This window comes from Botryllus schlosseri, chromosome 16 (assembly GCF_051294905.1).
Source record: "Botryllus schlosseri isolate E-star chromosome 16, Bs_hap1, whole genome shotgun sequence".
NCBI lineage: Eukaryota > Metazoa > Chordata > Ascidiacea > Stolidobranchia > Styelidae > Botryllus > Botryllus schlosseri.
In genome coordinates this window covers 18,265,934-18,286,373 of record NC_137251.1, presented here as the reverse complement: position 1 = coordinate 18,286,373, position 20,440 = coordinate 18,265,934, and the positions used below count along the sequence as shown (strand labels likewise).

At 39.9% G+C, this 20,440-nt stretch overlaps 1 protein-coding gene across 1 annotated transcript in view; it reads left to right on the top strand.

The window, feature by feature from the left end:
• The window catches only part of LOC145458993 (uncharacterized), a 190,242-nt gene that overhangs the window by 31,225 nt on the left and 138,577 nt on the right, over positions 1-20,440 (top strand). The gene's annotated exons all lie outside the window — the stretch shown is intronic.

Sequence of the window (20,440 nt, the reverse complement as noted above, 5' to 3'; positions counted from 1 at the left end):
ACTTGAAATGAAACTTACTACACAGCTCATCAGCCACATCGAATTATTCGCACATTCCGCGCCGCTGTTTCACACCTATAGAATCAATACCAACTATAACTCTACAAGAATCAAGAATCACAAGTATGTGCATTATACAGTTATTGTCTTTATCAACATGAAATCAAACTCTTAACAAAAACACACAACTCATCATTTGCCAACTCTGGCATCACCAAAAATTTCAGGTATTGTGGATTGAAAATCCTTGAGTCCTTATTATCAAAAATGTTATAGTGCGGCGTCGGAATCCATTCGCAGGATGTACTAAAGGTAAATTCAGATAATCCAAAATGAAATATCTCGACTTTGACATAGTCTGAATTGAAATAGATTGACAAACATAACTACCAACTTTCACCCAGTCACATTTCGAAATGATACGCACATTGATTTGAAACATGTAATGAAACATTACAACTCTATTCGCGATCTGGCTTTCCGTTTGCCAAAGAGACATTTTACCATACTCAAAAGAATTATTCTCAACATTAACCGGTGTTACAAATCTACTTTTCACTTACTTGATCATATCACTGCAACTCGCAAACTTGAATTAATTCATCTGGTTGTATTCATATGACCGATAATTTTTATTCAACTGTAAAGGTCGTTACTATTCTGTAAGACAAAGTATTTACTAATCAGCGCATATACGACTTGACATAAACATATTATATTTGAGTATACGAGATTTGAATGTCCGAACAATAACTGAGAATTAAATTATCACAAGTGAATCCGTATATTACAGCGTAAAAGATATTGGAATGTCAGCAACTCTTTACGGTCATAGTTACAACCACTTTAACTAATTTACCCTGCCAACACGTCATGATCATTCCTGAAATCAACACAAACGCGGCCACTGACTTGAGTTAACCACAAAACGGCATCAAGTTTTTAATCCACTTGTAGCTGACAGATTATTCGAATACATCAATGGAGAATATTATTGAACTCGTCGATATTGTTACTTCAACAAATTATCGCTTACGCCGACTGCGAAAGTTAATATCGAATGGTAAGACTTGATCGCATATTTGTTGAACACAGACATGACAAAGAACATTACCGAGATTTTATAAACTAGTCATATTACTTTTCACATCTATCAATATCAGAATACAAGTCATCAAACTTTTTGTTACATGTAACATAGCACTTTTGGAATCGGATTCGTTATAGTCATACAAATTGTATTAAACCCAACACCAAAACAAAAGGACTTTTAAGTTCATTGAAATCAAATCATTCGTCTTCGACTTGCGCTTTATTAGATTGCACGCAACAATTAGTTACGAATGAGCCGTAACCAAAGTTAAGAAATCTTTGTGTCCGGCACAGATATGGAAGATGAATATAGCTAACACAATCACGAATCGACGTTTCAGAGTATTTCACGGATGTAATAAACTTGTTAGTGTCGCCTATCTAAAAGTATGCATGCGTTCGATTTCCAGACCGACTGTTGCGATGTTTAGGATTCGCTTACAATGACCAAGAGTGAGGATTTAACATCAACGTCGTTACTGTCAGAATTCGCAACAGAGAATCGAAACATTAAACAGTGTGAAAATATCTCTTTGATATCAAAGCACTATCCCAAGTACACGATTAATACTCAACTCCGTTCACACTTTCTATAGAACGTGCTAAATGTAAAATATCGCGAGGTTGCAAGACTTTGATCATTACAAAAGTAAATTGGAATATGTTTGCTAGATGCATTCAATTCAGCTAGAAATGGCTAGTGCACAACACTCGTAATATCAAGAAAGTACTTGCTACACTGTAATTTTCTAAACGTGTTTTGCATTGTTGGTCGTTTGTAGTATTGATTGAAATTGTTTTTGAACCCTCAAATAATAATTCCCGACATGAGACCAAGCCGCTGAAAGTCGTTACCGTAACAAAGAAACAATTTGTACGATGTTTGGCAAATGTGTCCTATAGTTAGGTGTACTAGAATTATTTGTGTAACACATACACCGACAATGCAATCGAAAATTTTTCCGTTGTCATTCGCTAAAGTAAATGTCATCACAATACTCTGTCGCTAAAAGACGTTACTTCTATGTGATTGAATCCCTAGCAACTCACTAAACCGAACTCCAAAGAAATTTTACTCACTCGACGGATATGAAACAGCGTCGCCTAATCGGTCTATATCGTTTTTCTAAATGCAAATCATATTCACCCAGCAGAAAACAATTTTCACTCGCTTGGTAATGAAACCGATTTGTAGGTCTTCATTCAATATTTTGTTTGTGTCAAATACTTTGCAATAAACACACTGGAGTGGTTGAGCTTTACATTATCAGGCTGTCATCTGTAAATCTAGCTTACATCCGATTTGTAACTGTATTGTTTAACTACCGGGTTGCATCAGTTTGATATTTTTGTTATTTAGTAATTGCTGAATATACTACTTCGAAATATTCCGTTGAACGTAATTTCCATCATCGTAATAATCGAAGTACATTTGTGTCGAATTCGTAACAACCGACTTTTCTATGACATGATAAATTTTTGACAAGTTATACTTGAAGGTTGGTGCATATCGCGAAAAATAATATACCACTCATATTGATACTGTTACTCCATTGATCGGTATTTTCAAACGAGTCGATTTCAAACGAGTAAAATTTATTACTTGAGTTGTTCTGCTTACTATATTTAAATGTAAACTCATCCATCTTTCAAAACCACAACGAACAACGATAAAAAGTATGCAATCAAACACAACATGTTTTACTTTTGTAGGACACTAATTATTATCTCATTTCATACTAAGTGTATAAGAAAGATATTCATGACACACGAAAATATTCGATATTCCCATGCTACGAACCTGTACAATGATTGGTGGCGCTTTCAAAATGTTTCGATGTCACAAGAACTTTATTGTCTGAATGGTTGTTCATGTATCTTAATAATCAAATAGTTCAACACAGAACTAGTACGAACAGAAACATCAGAGTTGTTTACACAAAAGTTTGTATGCGTGCAGTATGCGAATACCATGTGTAAGTCGAGCACAATTGCGGTATCCATCCAAGTTTAGTTAACACAAATTCATTACAACGGAACCGCGTAAACTTTCGTGAAAGAAAAGCATACCCACTTCCCGAGGGTTCTGTCAATGTCATAACAATAAACCAGATACTCCAACAACAGAGTACATATGTTTTCTAGTCACGGTCCTTACATCTTTCACATAGATCAATCTACTTTGCTACCGAAAAGTGCTGAGTCATCACATGATTGTCCTCACAACAAAACAACCAGTAGATGGAGCTGTATTAAAATTTTCCTAACCCTTTGCACACCAGTGACAAATTGTTTAGTGTATCGAGTTGTTGTTCAGCGTCAAGTCTCCATGTTGAAGCATACATTAAAACAGCGCAATCACAATCCAATTAAAACCACGAATCTATTTTCATTTCCTCACAAACTGCCACATACAGAAAAATAAATTTTATTTTCCCAAAACATACTTGTAACCAATCGCTTTCATTAAACACACAACACCATAATAGTATTTACTTTCTACAACATAGACATTCCGATGTAGTCAAGAAATATTTTTATTAATCAAAATCATCGACTTCTGTTTACGGTGTTACTGTGTGCATGTCATACATGTGGGGTCCGTATTAAAATGGAAACGACACGACTGAATGTAAGGAGATAGAAGTCTATCGCATAGATTTACATGTGGTCTTCGCTACGGTTTCAAAAAACGAATCATCTCTTTTGCATTGATCGAGACCGAGCAGTTAGTTAATGGCCATGATTGTGTTTGTCATATGCGAATGATAGGGTTACTGTCAAATCTACATACAACAACCTTCTGGCACTCATAATAGCAATTTCATTCTCTCCCTTCGTAATTGTATATTCACGACAAGTATATTGTACAACTCGACAGCTACGTTTAACAAGACCAACGACACCGAACCCACGACGTTTACCTATGTAAAATTACCACATTCACGTGGCAGTCCGTCGTTTACCTGGGTAAACATATCATTTTCCTTTGGAGATCTGACGTTTACCCAGAGTGACAATACATTTTCACTTGGAAATATATTTTTTCCCCCGAGCAACAAACCTTTTTTCACTTGGAAATATATTTTTCCCCGGGTAACAAACCTTTTTCGCTTGGAAATATATTTTTTCCCTGGGCAACAAACAATTTTCACTTGGAAATATATTTTTTCCTGGGTAACAAACCTTGTTCGCTTGAAAATATATTTTTTCCCTGGGTTACAAACCTTTTTCACTTGGAAATATATTTTTTCTCTGAGCAACAAACCATTTTCACTTGGTAGTCTGTCGTTGACCTGAGTAAAAATATCATTTTCACTTGGAAAAATACTTTTACCTAGAGTAACTAATCATTTTCTTTCAGAAATATATTTTCTCCCTGGGTAACAAACCCTTTTCGTTTGGAAAACTATCATTTACCTGAGTACCAATACAGTTTTCACTTAGCCATCTAGCTTTTCCTAGAGTAACAATACCGTTTTCACTTGGAAATCTGACAACCACACCCGGCAATTTGGTATTTGTTGTATTGACGACAGTTGGAAATTGATTACAACGAACAGTGACGAAAATATACACGGACAACCGGTTTCAGAGTATACCCGCGTCGGTCGTATCACATCAATATCATCGGTTAGCCACATGAAATAACAATATGCTCTTGTACATCGACGTGTATGTTTTGGAAATTGGACAATAGGTTTCGACATGTCTGCGATGTCCGGGTTCGTGCTTTGGATTTTCCAGAGTCAAAATGTCTGAATAAAACACCTCCTCGACTTCGGTAAATGTTTGGCACGCAGATAACGGCGGTCGGAAATCGAGGAATTTATGTTTCCATCGGGCTAACAACTCCGGGTTACTTGTGATTTATCTCACACGTGTTTACTATGTTGTGTCGTTCTTTATTGATCAATACATACCACACCATTCAGTTTGAAATGGGAACCCCCGAGAAAGAATTAACCGGATCCGGATATCAACTCTGAATCGATAAACCATATTCAAGTGTAAACATGCCACAACCTGTGTCTCCATGAAAATAACAAGACATCGCACAAATCAAGTATACTTCGCGATTATTTGCCCACACAAGTAATCACGTAAACGAGGTGCATGACATTACATACATCATGGATAACATCGTGTCTAGCATTACAAACATCATGGGTGACAAATTCGTCTGAAGTCTCGTCATGCACCGACTCTTTGACCGTAAGATGGTTATTCGTTCAAATACCATTGGTGATATCGATACGACGTTGTAATGAATTTGTGTTAACTAAACTTGGATGGATACCGCAATTGTGCTCGACTTACACATGGTATTCGCATACTGCACGCATACAAACTTTTGTGTAAACAACTCTGATGTTTCTGTTCGTACTAGTTCTGTGTTGAACTATTTGATTATTAAGATACATGAACAACCATTCAGACAATAAAGTTCTTGTGACATCGAAACATTTTGAAAGCGCCACCAATCATTGTACAGGTTCGTAGCATGGGAATATCGAATATTTTCGTGTGTCATGAATATCTTTCTTATACACTTAGTATGAAATGAGATAATAATTAGTGTCCTACAAAAGTAAAACATGTTGTGTTTGATTGCATACTTTTTATCGTTGTTCGTTGTGGTTTTGAAAGATGGATGAGTTTACATTTAAATATAGTAAGCAGAACAACTCAAGTAATAAATTTTACTCGTTTGAAATCGACTCGTTTGAAAATACCGATCAATGGAGTAACAGTATCAATATGAGTGGTATATTATTTTTCGCGATATGCACCAACCTTCAAGTATAACTTGTCAAAAATTTATCATGTCATAGAAAAGTCGGTTGTTACGAATTCGACACAAATGTACTTCGATTATTACGATGATGGAAATTACGTTCAACGGAATATTTCGAAGTAGTATATTCAGCAATTACTAAATAACAAAAATATCAAACTGATGCAACCCGGTAGTTAAACAATACAGTTACAAATCGGATGTAAGCTAGATTTACAGATGACAGCCTGATAATGTAAAGCTCAACCACTCCAGTGTGTTTATTGCAAAGTATTTGACACAAACAAAATATTGAATGAAGACCTACAAATCGGTTTCATTACCAAGCGAGTGAAAATTGTTTTCTGCTGGGTGAATATGATTTGCATTTAGAAAAACGATATAGACCGATTAGGCGACGCTGTTTCATATCCGTCGAGTGAGTAAAATTTCTTTGGAGTTCGGTTTAGTGAGTTGCTAGGGATTCAATCACATAGAAGTAACGTCTTTTAGCGACAGAGTATTGTGATGACATTTACTTTAGCGAATGACAACGGAAAAATTTTCGATTGCATTGTCGGTGTATGTGTTACACAAATAATTCTAGTACACCTAACTATAGGACACATTTGCCAAACATCGTACAAATTGTTTCTTTGTTACGGTAACGACTTTCAGCGGCTTGGTCTCATGTCGGGAATTATTATTTGAGGGTTCAAAAACAATTTCAATCAATACTACAAACGACCAACAATGCAAAACACGTTTAGAAAATTACAGTGTAGCAAGTACTTTCTTGATATTACGAGTGTTGTGCACTAGCCATTTCTAGCTGAATTGAATGCATCTAGCAAACATATTCCAATTTACTTTTGTAATGATCAAAGTCTTGCAACCTCGCGATATTTTACATTTAGCACGTTCTATAGAAAGTGTGAACGGAGTTGAGTATTAATCGTGTACTTGGGATAGTGCTTTGATATCAAAGAGATATTTTCACACTGTTTAATGTTTCGATTCTCTGTTGCGAATTCTGACAGTAACGACGTTGATGTTAAATCCTCACTCTTGGTCATTGTAAGCGAATCCTAAACATCGCAACAGTCGGTCTGGAAATCGAACGCATGCATACTTTTAGATAGGCGACACTAACAAGTTTATTACATCCGTGAAATACTCTGAAACGTCGATTCGTGATTGTGTTAGCTATATTCATCTTCCATATCTGTGCCGGACACAAAGATTTCTTAACTTTGGTTACGGCTCATTCGTAACTAATTGTTGCGTGCAATCTAATAAAGCGCAAGTCGAAGACGAATGATTTGATTTCAATGAACTTAAAAGTCCTTTTGTTTTGGTGTTGGGTTTAATACAATTTGTATGACTATAACGAATCCGATTCCAAAAGTGCTATGTTACATGTAACAAAAAGTTTGATGACTTGTATTCTGATATTGATAGATGTGAAAAGTAATATGACTAGTTTATAAAATCTCGGTAATGTTCTTTGTCATGTCTGTGTTCAACAAATATGCGATCAAGTCTTACCATTCGATATTAACTTTCGCAGTCGGCGTAAGCGATAATTTGTTGAAGTAACAATATCGACGAGTTCAATAATATTCTCCATTGATGTATTCGAATAATCTGTCAGCTACAAGTGGATTAAAAACTTGATGCCGTTTTGTGGTTAACTCAAGTCAGTGGCCGCGTTTGTGTTGATTTCAGGAATGATCATGACGTGTTGGCAGGGTAAATTAGTTAAAGTGGTTGTAACTATGACCGTAAAGAGTTGCTGACATTCCAATATCTTTTACGCTGTAATATACGGATTCACTTGTGATAATTTAATTCTCAGTTATTGTTCGGACATTCAAATCTCGTATACTCAAATATAATATGTTTATGTCAAGTCGTATATGCGCTGATTAGTAAATACTTTGTCTTACAGAATAGTAACGACCTTTACAGTTGAATAAAAGTTATCGGTCATATGAATACAACCAGATGAATTAATTCAAGTTTGCGAGTTGCAGTGATATGATCAAGTAAGTGAAAAGTAGATTTGTAACACCGGTTAATGTTGAGAATAATTCTTTTGAGTATGGTAAAATGTCTCTTTGGCAAACGGAAAGCCAGATCGCGAATAGAGTTGTAATGTTTCATTACATGTTTCAAATCAATGTGCGTATCATTTCGAAATGTGACTGGGTGAAAGTTGGTAGTTATGTTTGTCAATCTATTTCAATTCAGACTATGTCAAAGTCGAGATATTTCATATTGGTTTATCTGAATTTACCTTTAGTACATCCTGCGAATGGATTCCGACGCCGCACTATAACATTTTTGATAATATGGACTCAAGGATTTTCAATCCTCAATACCTGAATTTTTTGGTGATGCCAGAGTTGGCAAATGATGAGTTGTGTGTTTTTGTTAAGAGTTTGATTTCATGTTGATAAAGACAATAACTGTATAATGCACATACTTGTGATTCTTGATTCTTGTAGAGTTATAGTTGGTATTGATTCTATAGGTGTGAAACAGCGGCGCGGAATGTGCGAATAATTCGATGTGGCTGAAAGTCGGCGTCAGTAATATTCAGGTTACGGTCGAATCAAAAGATCGCGTTAAAAAGATTACTCAAAATAATTAAAATTGTACCGAATTAACACATTCAGATACGAATCAACTTGAGCTGTGTAGTAAGTTTCATTTCAAGTTGACAAATTGACACACTGATTGAATATTCTCATGATTTGTATCACGCAAAGTCAACGACTGTTCCGAAGTGTCAAAACATATAGCGATCGCGTGCAAGTGTCAAATTGTTGGTTTTCGAATCACGGTCTGCGCTGGTACTGTTATTCATTACTTATTACTTGATAGTAACAACCATCGACGTATTACACTGTAGCGATTGGGCTGCATGTAATGACAAGACGCGAGAAATGGTTATGTCTTTGGTGTTATCTTGTGAGCGATCGTGGGATTTGTAACCTATTTCACACGTTTTTGAAGTGTTAGTTTGTGAACGCGGCTATTGTTGATATTCGAATCACCGTCTACGCCGGCTCTGGGGCAAACTAATTACCAAAATATTACTTGTGCGTAATTCCTACCTTTGTAACATCAAACCACGAGAGATGGCTATGTCTGACGTGTTATCTTGTGAGCGCTCGTAGGATTTTACAAATATTTCATCCTTTTTTTGGAGTGTTAGTTTGTGAACGCGGATATTGTTGGTATTCGAATCGCCGTCTACGCCGGCTCTGTGGCAAACTAATTACCAAAACATTACCATGCGGCTGATTCCTAGATTTAACCAACTATTTCACACCTTTTTACTGAAATTACGACACACCGTCGCAGTCTATACCCGAAAGTACGAATCACCGCCGCGGCCATAAGAATAACGATATATTAATGTCGCACTCACCGTAAACGTTGGTATCAACTCGAATCGGTCAGATATAATAATTTGGGATATACACATTAACTAAGGACCAATCACGTGACTATTTACCATACCCGATACATATTCAACACCACGCCACCGCAGCCTATACCCACAACGTTAGTCAAATCATCGACAGCCTATACCTGAAAGGTAACCATGCCACCACGAGTTTTCACGGCACCGTGCCGCCGCAGCCTATACCCGAAAAGGTAACCATGCCACCACGAGTTTTCACGTCACCATGCCGCCGCAGCCTATACCCGAAAAGGTAACCATGCCACCGCAGCCATAAGACACAATGGCACCATGCCACCCCCGCCATAAGACATAAGGGTCACCATGCCACCCCCGGTTTCTCGGCACCATGCCACCCCTCCCATAAGAACCCCATTGCAGGTCACGACCGATCATACTAACTACTTACGAGACGTGAGTCCTCAAGCAGCCATGTATTCAGTGACGACCAAGCACCGAAGCACCTGCGATGTCGTCACCCCCTTGTGGCGCCATAGAGCTACCACTACATCTCCCTTCTCGGGACAAACACAAAAGCTTATGAGCAGCACAAACATATACAACGCAAGCACAGAATGAAGACAATAAACAATCCGAATTGAGGCAGTTAGCGGTACAAAGGTATGAAGCAATTGGCAGGCAAGAGGTGAATGAAGACACAACATATTTACACACGCTACTCCTTCAACTACATCAGTACTCCTCGATGTATCTGCGAGGTGCGGTTCTGTTCCGATCCGACCGTCGGACTATCGCCGCCTCATGATGGTCATCGCGATCGACACTAGTAGCGCTCGAACTGCTATCTCCTCCCTGATCTTGAAATTTGAAGAATTCAGCTGCCTCACTGGCGGTAATGTCGACGCCTTCTTGCGGGGCATTCTCCGTCTGGTATCTTCGCCCCATTCGGCGATTTCTTTTGAAGGTGCCACGCCCAGTTCTGATAACCAAGGATCTGGGTTGAGTGTCAGTGTCAAGTTTTCCCATAACACCTTGCGATTTGCAGTCCGGAATCCAGACGCGATCTCCCACCTTGAACTCATCTCCAGGTACTACTCTGTGTCTTTTGTTGTAATCACGAGTAACTCTGCGTCGGTAATCTGCTTCGGCTTTCTTCACGGCGGTTCGGTCGACAGACTTGGGCAGAAGATCGTCTGGATGACACGGTACTCTTGTTCTTAGTTTGCGGCCCATGCTCAATTCTGCCGGCGAGTAGCCGATAGCCAATGGCGTGTTGCGGTATGTGAGTAGCGCCAGATATTCATCGTCACATTTTCGCAGAAGGTTTTTGATGGTCTGAACGGCACGCTCAGCCTCCGAGTTCCCCATGTGGATATCTAGGTGAGGACATGATATGTTCAATTTTCCAGCTTCCGCAAAATGACGCAAAGTCACGGGAAGAGAACATAGGTGCTCCATCTGTGACCAAAGTCTCGCAGATGCCGTGCCTACTGAAAATCTTCTTGGATTTCAGAATCGTCTCTGCTGCGTTCACTGTTTTGGAGACAATGCAAATCTCAATGTCCCTGGAGAAATAGTCAACGGCTAGCAGGTACATGGAATTCTGGTATTGAAAGAAGTCGGCACCAACACGGGACCAGGGTCTCTCTGGGAAGGATGCTGACAGCATCGGTTCCACCCTTTCTCGCTGATGCTCCGTGCACTTTTCGCAATTTCTGACGGTTTCTTCAATGTCCTTAGAAATTCCAGGCCACCAGCATGACTGTGATGCATTGAGTCGGGACTTTGTCACCCCTTGGTGAGCATTATGAAGGTATCTTAAAACGTCTTGTCTCAGCGTACAGGGGATCACCAAGCGATTCCCTTTAAGCAGGAGTCCGTCATAAGTAGATAAACAGGCTCTATCGTTCCAGTATGGCCTAAGTGGGCCATGCAGCGTCTCATGCATTTCAGCCACCCTGAGGATACAAATTGCATCACTGTGCGCAATATGTCATCTTTCTGGACCTCTGAGCGAATTTCATCCAACCGTTTGCAAGACGCAGGAAGGCTGGATGTGACGGCATTGACATAGGCTTCTGTCTCATTATGAAGGCCATCAACGTCCTCGAAAGTTGGCAACGGACAACGAGACAATGCGTCCGCAGTATATAGCAGTTTCCCCGGAACATGAGATATGGTGAAGTTGAACTTCATCAGCCGCATTCGGCACCGTTGCACCCTGAGTGGAAGCTCATCAAGAGTCTTTGTGGACAAAAGTGGAACTAATGGTTGGTGATCAGTCTCCACGCGAAGTTGATGCAAGCCGATCAGGAGTTCCTTCCATCTCTCCATAGACCACGTTATAGCAAGGGTCTCCTTCTCGATTTGAGCGTATCGTCTCTCTGTCTCAGTCAGCGATCTGCTAGCATAAGCGACAGGGCGTAGAGAGTTGTCGATCTGGCGTTGCATCAGCACAGCTCCAAGTCCATAACTGCTGGAGTCGGAAGAGATAACAGTTTCCTTATCCGGGCTATACATAGCAAGAGTCACATCCGAGGACAGCTCTGCCTTAACCTGGTCGAAGGCCAGCTGTTGTTCAGCACCCCAGAGCCACGAAGTGTTTTTCTTCAGTAGATCCCTCAGAGGCTTTGTAAGCTCAGCCAGGTTGGGTGAGAATTTCATGAGTTGATTAGTCATTCCCAGAAACCTTCTCAGTTCCGGAACGTCTGAGGGAGCGGAGAACTTGGCAATCGCCTCAACCTTTTAAGGATCCTTGCCGATGCCATCCTTACCAACAACATGTCCAAGGTATTCCAGTTTAGTCGCTGAAAAGACGCATTTGTCTTTATTCAATGTAATTCCCTCATCTCGGAGTCTATCCAGTACAAGTCCGAGGGTGGTATTGTAATCCTGTGGTGAGCTAGCAATTATGATGTCATCCATGTGACATATCACATTGGGGATGCCAGCAAGCACCTGATTCATTTTCCGTTGGTAGACTTCGGGTGCGCTGGCGATACCGTATGGAAGCCTCTTGAATCTGAACCTCCCATCAGGGGTGATGAATGTAGTTAACTTACGACACTCACGTTCAAGTTATATTTGATAAAATCCACTATTTGCATCCAGTTTGGTGTAAACAGTTCCTTCAGCAATCTTCCCCAGGGTGCTCTCAACTGTCGGCATAGGGTAGAGTTCCCTATCAACAGAATCATTTAGTTTCGTTAGATCCACACACAGGTGTATTTCAGAGTTTTCTTAGGTACCACAACGATCGGTGCGCACCAGTCTGTTGGCTTGTTGACAGGCTCAATTATGTCCGCCTTTTGCAATTTATTTAGCTCAGCAGTCAAACTACCAAGCAATGGAATGGGAACTCTGCGAGGTACTTTCAGGCTAAACGGTTTAGCATTCGCCTTCAGTTTGATTGAGTACTGTCCTTTCATTTTCGCCACTCCTTGAAAGAGTTCAGGGTAAGCTTTCATGACCTCTTCCTTAGACCGAAGCGAGGGAGTTACTGCACAGTCTACTGCACGGATGCTAACTGTACCCGGCACATCTTGCAGGAGTCCGATTTTGAATGCCCCTGGGATACCCAAGAGTAGTTTAGGCGTATCCCGGACAACGTAGACCTTTTCCACAACGGAGTTATCCTCAAACCCGAGCGACATAGCCAAGGGTGGAAAGTTCCTTATTCCCCGGAGGGTCTGATGGATCCATATTGACGCTTGTATATGTGCAAGGGCATGACTGATACTTGTGCGCCAGTATCAACGCACCATGTAAGCAGGTCAAGGGCAACCTTGAGCTTGACAAACCAGCCAATATCTTCCGCTGGTTCCACCGTGCTAATGGTCAGCCCCTGGTGAGGGATTACAGGCTCCAAGTTAACTGTATCGGTATTGGGAGCACTATCCAAATCTACAGCAGCAATCACGGATCCCACAAAGACTGGTGCGATGGGACTTGAGCATCCGTCCACATCGTCTTCACCAACAGTATCGGATTCCACGGAGCGTATATTTGTCCGAGCAGAAGCACTGCAGACAGTTTCGAAATGTCCTGTTTTCTCACACACCGAGCAATTGTAATCGGCAGCAGGATAGAAAAATCTACCAAACTGGTGCTTCTTACCACAGTATTTGAATTTTATCAGCGACGTCTTAGCATCCTTTCCATCCTTCTGTCGAGCAGTAGATCCTGTTTTTAGTGGAGGTTTCTTTGTGACTGCATCAATCGTAGCAGATTCATAGGACGCGACACCCTGTTTGACGTATTCGCGTTTATCGATGATCGATTCAACTTTGCTCAGTGTCAAGGTTTTTGGATCCTCGGCGAAGAGTTCTGACAAGGTACCGGTGTCCGTACAACACAGAAGGAGTTTATCCATAATAACTTCCTCAAGACACCTCTGCGCCCTGCGGATGATAGCAGCACTTGGCTGCAGCTTCGCGAACACGGAGTGACCATTGCAAAAAAGACTCGTCCTCCTCCCGTTTCAAGAATAGCCAAAACTTCCTTCGCATTCTGAAGCGATCATCACGAAGCTCAAAGCACGCATCAAATTTGTCAATGACTAGTTTGTAGACATTTTTATCTTCTGCAGGAATGTCTTGATCATTTTCTCGTCGAGCAGGAAGCCACGTGAGATTCTTATAAATTGACTTTCCCTCCGGACCAATAAGACTCAGGGAGGTGTCCCACCTTGACGCAGTCATCCTTTTGCGATAATTCTGCAGCACAGAGATACGTTTCAAAGTCTTCCTTCCAATCAACTTTGAGGTGGGTTGTTTCCAGCCAGTGACAATGGCTTCGGGTGAAGTCCTTGCAAGACAGTATATCCACTAGCCATAATTCTGAGTAGCTAAGTAATTGCTATCAGCTGCTTTTATAACGCTGCCACCATGTAGTAACGTGACTGACGGTCTGTCTAATATTAGGCTTACCATATTTTGGAAATCAAAAAAGAGGACACTTTTTCAGAAATTTGCAACTTGCAAAATCGGAGTAAAATTCTCAAAAACCGGTTAATTTTTCCCACTTTGTGATCGGTTGACTAAAAAAAAGGTCATCTTTTCCGCTCATAGCTCAAAATACCGTTTTTCTCTCCACATTGCCAGGTGGATGACTAAAAAAAAAAGGTCATCTTTTCGCTCAGAGCTAAAATCACCGTTTTTCACTCCGAAATACCCGCCGGAGCTTCACTTCTGTGCTAATTTGCGGCATATCACTCGCAATTTGCTCTAAATCTGACCTAAATTTTCAAAAAAGAGGACAAAATCTCAAAAAAGAGGACAAAAGGGCGTCCTCCGAGGACACTTTCAAAAAAGTCAAAAAAGAGGACAAATCCTCTTAAAAGAGGACGTATGGTAAGCCTATCTAATACACGAGACGTGAGTCCTCAAGCAGCCATGTATTCAGTGACGACCAAGCACCAGAGATGAGCGGATTTGAAATTTCTATGTCCTAATCCAATCCAAATCCGAACCCTCAAATCCAAATCCTAATCCATAACTTTTTCATATTCAAATCCATGTCCAATCCTAATCCGATTCCAACTGGAAATTCAGAAAAAATACCAATTTATGCAATGGAGGGATTCGAAAATTTTCTTTCACAACCAACGATTCACTTGATTCAAGATAACTTAGTAACCATAAGTACATTAATAACTGATCTGAATAAAGTTTGTCGCCCTTCGCCACACGACATTTCAATCTCCCAGAAAATAGGTATATCCAATCCAAATCCTAAACCGTTCTGAAAAATATGTCTAATCCAAATCCGACAAAATTTCACAAATCCTGTTTTTTCAAAACCTAATCCTAATCCATGCTCATCTCTGCCAAGCACCGAAGCACCTGCGATGTCGTCACCCCCTAGTGGCGCCATAGAGCTACCACTACAATTGTGCTACCGGAAACAATACATAATAACCATGGACTCTCAAGGCCATCTGCAATGTTCCGTTCAAAAGGGTTTTCACTATTCGGTAGCGATGGTGCGAACGTTCGCGTTCGCGTGCTTTAAACAAGGGCTATGTTTTATACATGATTGTTTTAAATGCAACCCTATTAATTCCTGAGTCGATTCTAGGGGTTGTGAACCGCTCACCAAAACCATTTTGCTGACCGATTCGGTGATAGAATCAATGCTCAGCAATCCGAAATTACGACGGTGGATTTTATATTTGCCTTCTATACCTACAGTAAAATGAGTACGCACTGAAATCGGCGAAGTATCAATTCTGTAGAACTTCACTATTCTTCGGAGTTGTAATGAAATGTCGGTCTTGGCCGTCCGATTCTCGAGTCATATGACTTGGTCGAATCATGCGCAATGACTCAAGTACAAGTCGAGTTAATACACAAATTTACTTAAGTCGAGTCATTTTTAGTATTTAAGAAAATGATTCGAGTAAAGTCGAGTCACTGAAAAATCTCGACTGGAGTCGGGTCATGACTCAAGTCATTACAAACCTGCTGAAAATGTCGCTGGAAGATTTCATACCTCTTCGGATACATACTTTCTCAGATTCTGGCACCACGAAGAATCTGATCAAATGTCGGCAAGAAAAGATGTGCGGCGAAGAAAAATACACGACCTTATCATCCTCACCAGAATGGATATTCCAAAATGACAACTGCACGTCTATGAATAACATTACAATTATTGTCACGAAATACAGCAGACCAGACAGATGTGCCAGCGGCGGAGACTGCTACATTCGTGGCGCATTTGAACGTGAGTTTTTGCCAACACTTCTCAACATACCGAAATCCGACTCGTGAAATTGTGGTTGCAATTTTTTCAATGCAGTCAATCATATAATTCATCCAAATATTATAGTCTTATTAGTAGGACAAGTTTTTGCAACTTTTGCAACTTTTTTTACAGCTTCCGGAAGCTTCTAAATATTTAGAAGTTATGTGGTATGGTGTTTTAAGCTGTTTGGAGGATTTTTTTGTAACTTTTTCGATTTTTCATGAAACATTTCGCAACGTTTTTCATTTTTTCATGCAAATTTTTGCAAGTTTTTTCGATTTTTTATGCAACCAACTGTTTACTGGAAATAGTGGCACTATATGTAGTTGGATCGCTTAAATATTTCACTGTCGTTGAAATTTGAGGTCCATTCTGATTTGACGTACATTCAGGCTAGACCGCCGAAAATTATATTTTCACGGGTCAATTTTTTTCAGGCTAATGATTTTGTTGAAGTCGTCAACACTGAGTTTTGCTACAGTGCCCGAATAATTTCAAGGAATTTGTCGATAAATGCAGCTTTTTAGTGTAACTTTGTGAAAAATAAATGCAACTTTCCACGGATTTGACTGCAGCAAAAACTTGCCTTACTTATGATCAATGGGAACATGCTCGACTAGAATCGATTGCAATGCCTTGCTTGGATCAGAATCCGGTCAAGCCTTATTGTACAGCAGCTGTGTTGTACAGCATTTTGATAATATTATGACACTGAATTGTAGTTCCATCTTATATATGCTGCTGTACTACAGTTATATTCATTTATACACCCTCCTACATGTGGAATAAATATTTAGGTATGTATATGGTACTCAGGGATGGTGTGAACGCGAGGTTCACGTTCGCGTTCTGTGTGTGAACCTCGGAAATTTAGAGGTTCGCGTTCACAACAGAACCTTGGTGGGTTCTACACTGTGAACCTTTTTCATATATTACAATTTTCACTTCATTACAACATCTTTGGTTCATATTTATTGCATTTCAACTGCGGGCCACTCCATGCATGGCGCTGGCAGCATTAAAAATCAGGGTTGTAACCAAGTCACATTGTTCCGAGTCACGAGTCAATCTTACTTTTGTGGTTTTGACTCGAGTCAAGTCGAGTCATTTTCAGTTCATCACCGAGTCGAGTCCGAGTCCAAGTCACCGTTTAAAGGGTCAAGTCCGAGTCATAGTGTTATGACTCGAGTCGAGTCCAAGTCACAGTATTGAAGTCATGTTCAACTCATGTTTTCAATCCTGCTTGGGTGATATCGAATTCCGATGCTACAAATAGACAAGACAGGCCGCCAATATGATAACTGTACTAATCTTAGAACTTAAAATCAAATATCTGTCTTGTCAGTCCGACATACATCACAAATACAAGCATTCAGTTTTTATTTCGAGCACATCGACGACAGCTCACAAATAGCTGATAGAGAACCAAAGAATTCACGTCTACGTGATATCTGATAAAGAACCAACGAATTCGCGTCAGAGCTAATAGAGAATCGACAAATGCATGTTTATGACTGGAGAGGTATTTTCACCAGGCCAGCATGCTGTAAAACCGTGCATGCAGCTATGTGCAGTAACAAAAAACAGATACCTTTTGATATTACTAAAGGTTTTCTCGATTGCATTACAGACTAAATCGCATTTACAGCATTGGAGAAATAATTTTACAACGGGGCTGCTCAAAATCATTTTTTCAAATTTTCCGAATACTTCTTTAAATTGTACATAGTAATTGTACATAGTAAAGTCATGCTCATGTCACATCGATAGGATTATTTATCAGCCTAATGCCCGTGCTCAATGCATCACTGAGCTATATAAACACCGCACACCTGCTGGTTTCCAACCGTTTATGGTCGCGACTTCATTTCCAATATGAAAATGTTCCGTGGCCCAGCTCAAAATTTGGTAGGCTGATTACTAATTAAAAGTCGGCACATTTGCCCAGACTTATCCACGGCAAATTTGGAAACTGATTTGATTGCATTCAACATCTTCGCGAACCCCCAAATAAAGGCAAACTACCCCCAGGTTTAGTACCTCTATCTTTGAATAACGCATCGAAACGGCGTAAACCGACTCTACGAATATACCGTTATCTTTTAATTGTAATTGCGATAACAATTAGACTTATTTCTGTAAATGAATGTTATTTTCATTTATGTATGATCGCAGTTTTTGCGAGGGTGGTAGTCCCCATATTAAAGCTGACATACTAAATCGCACGTAGCGCGAACAAACATTTCACGTAGCATAAATCTACCCAAATATAATATTGTTTATGTTGATTTAGGAAAAAAATATGAGCTTACTTTAAAATCCCAGACATTTCGGCATATTTTTGAAATTCTTCCGGGACGCTGTTTTAACAGTGAAATTGCGGACATGTCCGGGAAATTCCAGACGTCTGGCAACCAGACATGGGGTGATTACTTCATGAATGTAATCGATTGCGATTACGATTATTTCTGAATCACGCGATTACGATTACGATTACGATTACAGCAAAATCAGGAAGTAGTCGATTACGATTACGATTACATTGGAAAAGTAATCACGATTACTCACGATTACATTCATTTTACTTCTTAGAAATAATCCTGGAAGACAATATAAGGATTGCGATGAAAAGGCCTAATGAGATAACAACTTTCTTTATAAATAATGCGTCATTTACTTGTTTCGTCATAATGCACCCATTGCCTAACTTTATAGGGGATGATTTATCGCACCCAACGATTTGCATTCTTCCCAGGTCCGTAACTGTCGCACCCCAAACTCCCCAATAGAGTGGGGAGCGAGCTCGAAGGAGACTCAAAAGTATTTCGTAAACCAACACAAATTTCCGAGAGATTTAATCAACTTGAAAATTTTCTTCGAGCTTGGCGGTTTAAATGTCTCTTGATAGCTTGATTTTGAAATGCATACCTCTCCCCCTCAAGAAAAAAGCATACGTAATCTATAGGAATAGGTATTTCGCTGCCGGTCATTACCGCGCCACGACACACCAAATGACATATATATACTTATTCAGTTTCGGCTAGCATGCGACTCCACGAAGTGTGCTACTAAAGCAGGGGTGAGCAACCTATGCGGCCATGGCACGTAATTTAAGTAGTCTGTGTTGGCGGCCGTCAACATGCAAATTGAATATTTGGTTAATTGAATTTTAATTAATCTTGAAATTTTCTTCGCGATAGCCGCGATTCAATGCTATACTTCATAGTAGCGCACTTCGCAATCTGAGCCCCACAGTATACAAACGTGAAGAGCAGATAAAAATGATGCGCTCCATATAGACATAGCAACTTGGAATAGTGTGCTTCTCACGAAAGAAATTTGTTTCTGGTACGTTGAGGCCAGTGATTCCCAACCGCGACTCTCAGAGCCACATGTGGCTCCAAGTTAGCTTTCTTGGGGCTCTGATTGGCCTCTGAATATGACACAAAAATATAATAGACGACAGTAGTTGTTGTTTGCTTCTATGAATAGCTATGGTCAATTTCTGTATATTAATGCTAAAATTAGGGATATTAGTAATGTCTAAAGCCGTCCAAGGCCACTTCTGAAAACTGGGAAAGAGAACTCCTGCAGATTAGCGTCAAACGCATGGATGAATAACCGTCCGACAAGGATGTATCTTGAGTTCTGCTGGTCACAGACCTTTTTATATCGTCTCTGTGAAGAGTAAATTTCGACACAATTTTACTAACATCAAAATAACGGCTCTTAGTTAAGTATAAATTACGATGAGTCCAACTTTGCTCAACATATAATTCCACGCAAACTTGTGCGAGATAGAGAGAGAAAGAGAGTGTCTTTATTTTCATCCAACCAAAATACATAACACACGGCAGTGGTGGTGGTACAGAAAATATGCATGCACAGTAGGGCTGTTCCAACCATCATTAATAGTACTTGCCAATTTGCTTGTATCAATGCTCTAACAACCTATATAGAATCTAGAGAAGTCGATGTGCAATATGTGCAAGCTTTTGTATTGGCTGGATGGTGAGAGCAGAGGTATAGGCTATAGCTACCTTTAAATTTTCGTTATAAGTGGCCTATACACGAGTGTTTTCATGCGGCTCCATTCGTACTCTGAAGTTTGAAATGCGGTTCCGGCATCCTAAAGGGTTGGGAGTCACTGGTTTAGACGATTCCAATATATTTCCGCTATAGGCTACAGACAATCCTGATGGGAGGTCAAGAAATAATAGCATGCAACAAAGTGACTAATAACAATTGGTCCACCCGAAGATGTACAATGTATATTGTACATGTACAACTTGCCTTAAATTTCCGAAGACACTACCTCCATCAACTCCACCAGTGAATCTGATCACATGGGCAGATAAATATTTGATTGTAATATGTGAATATACTCA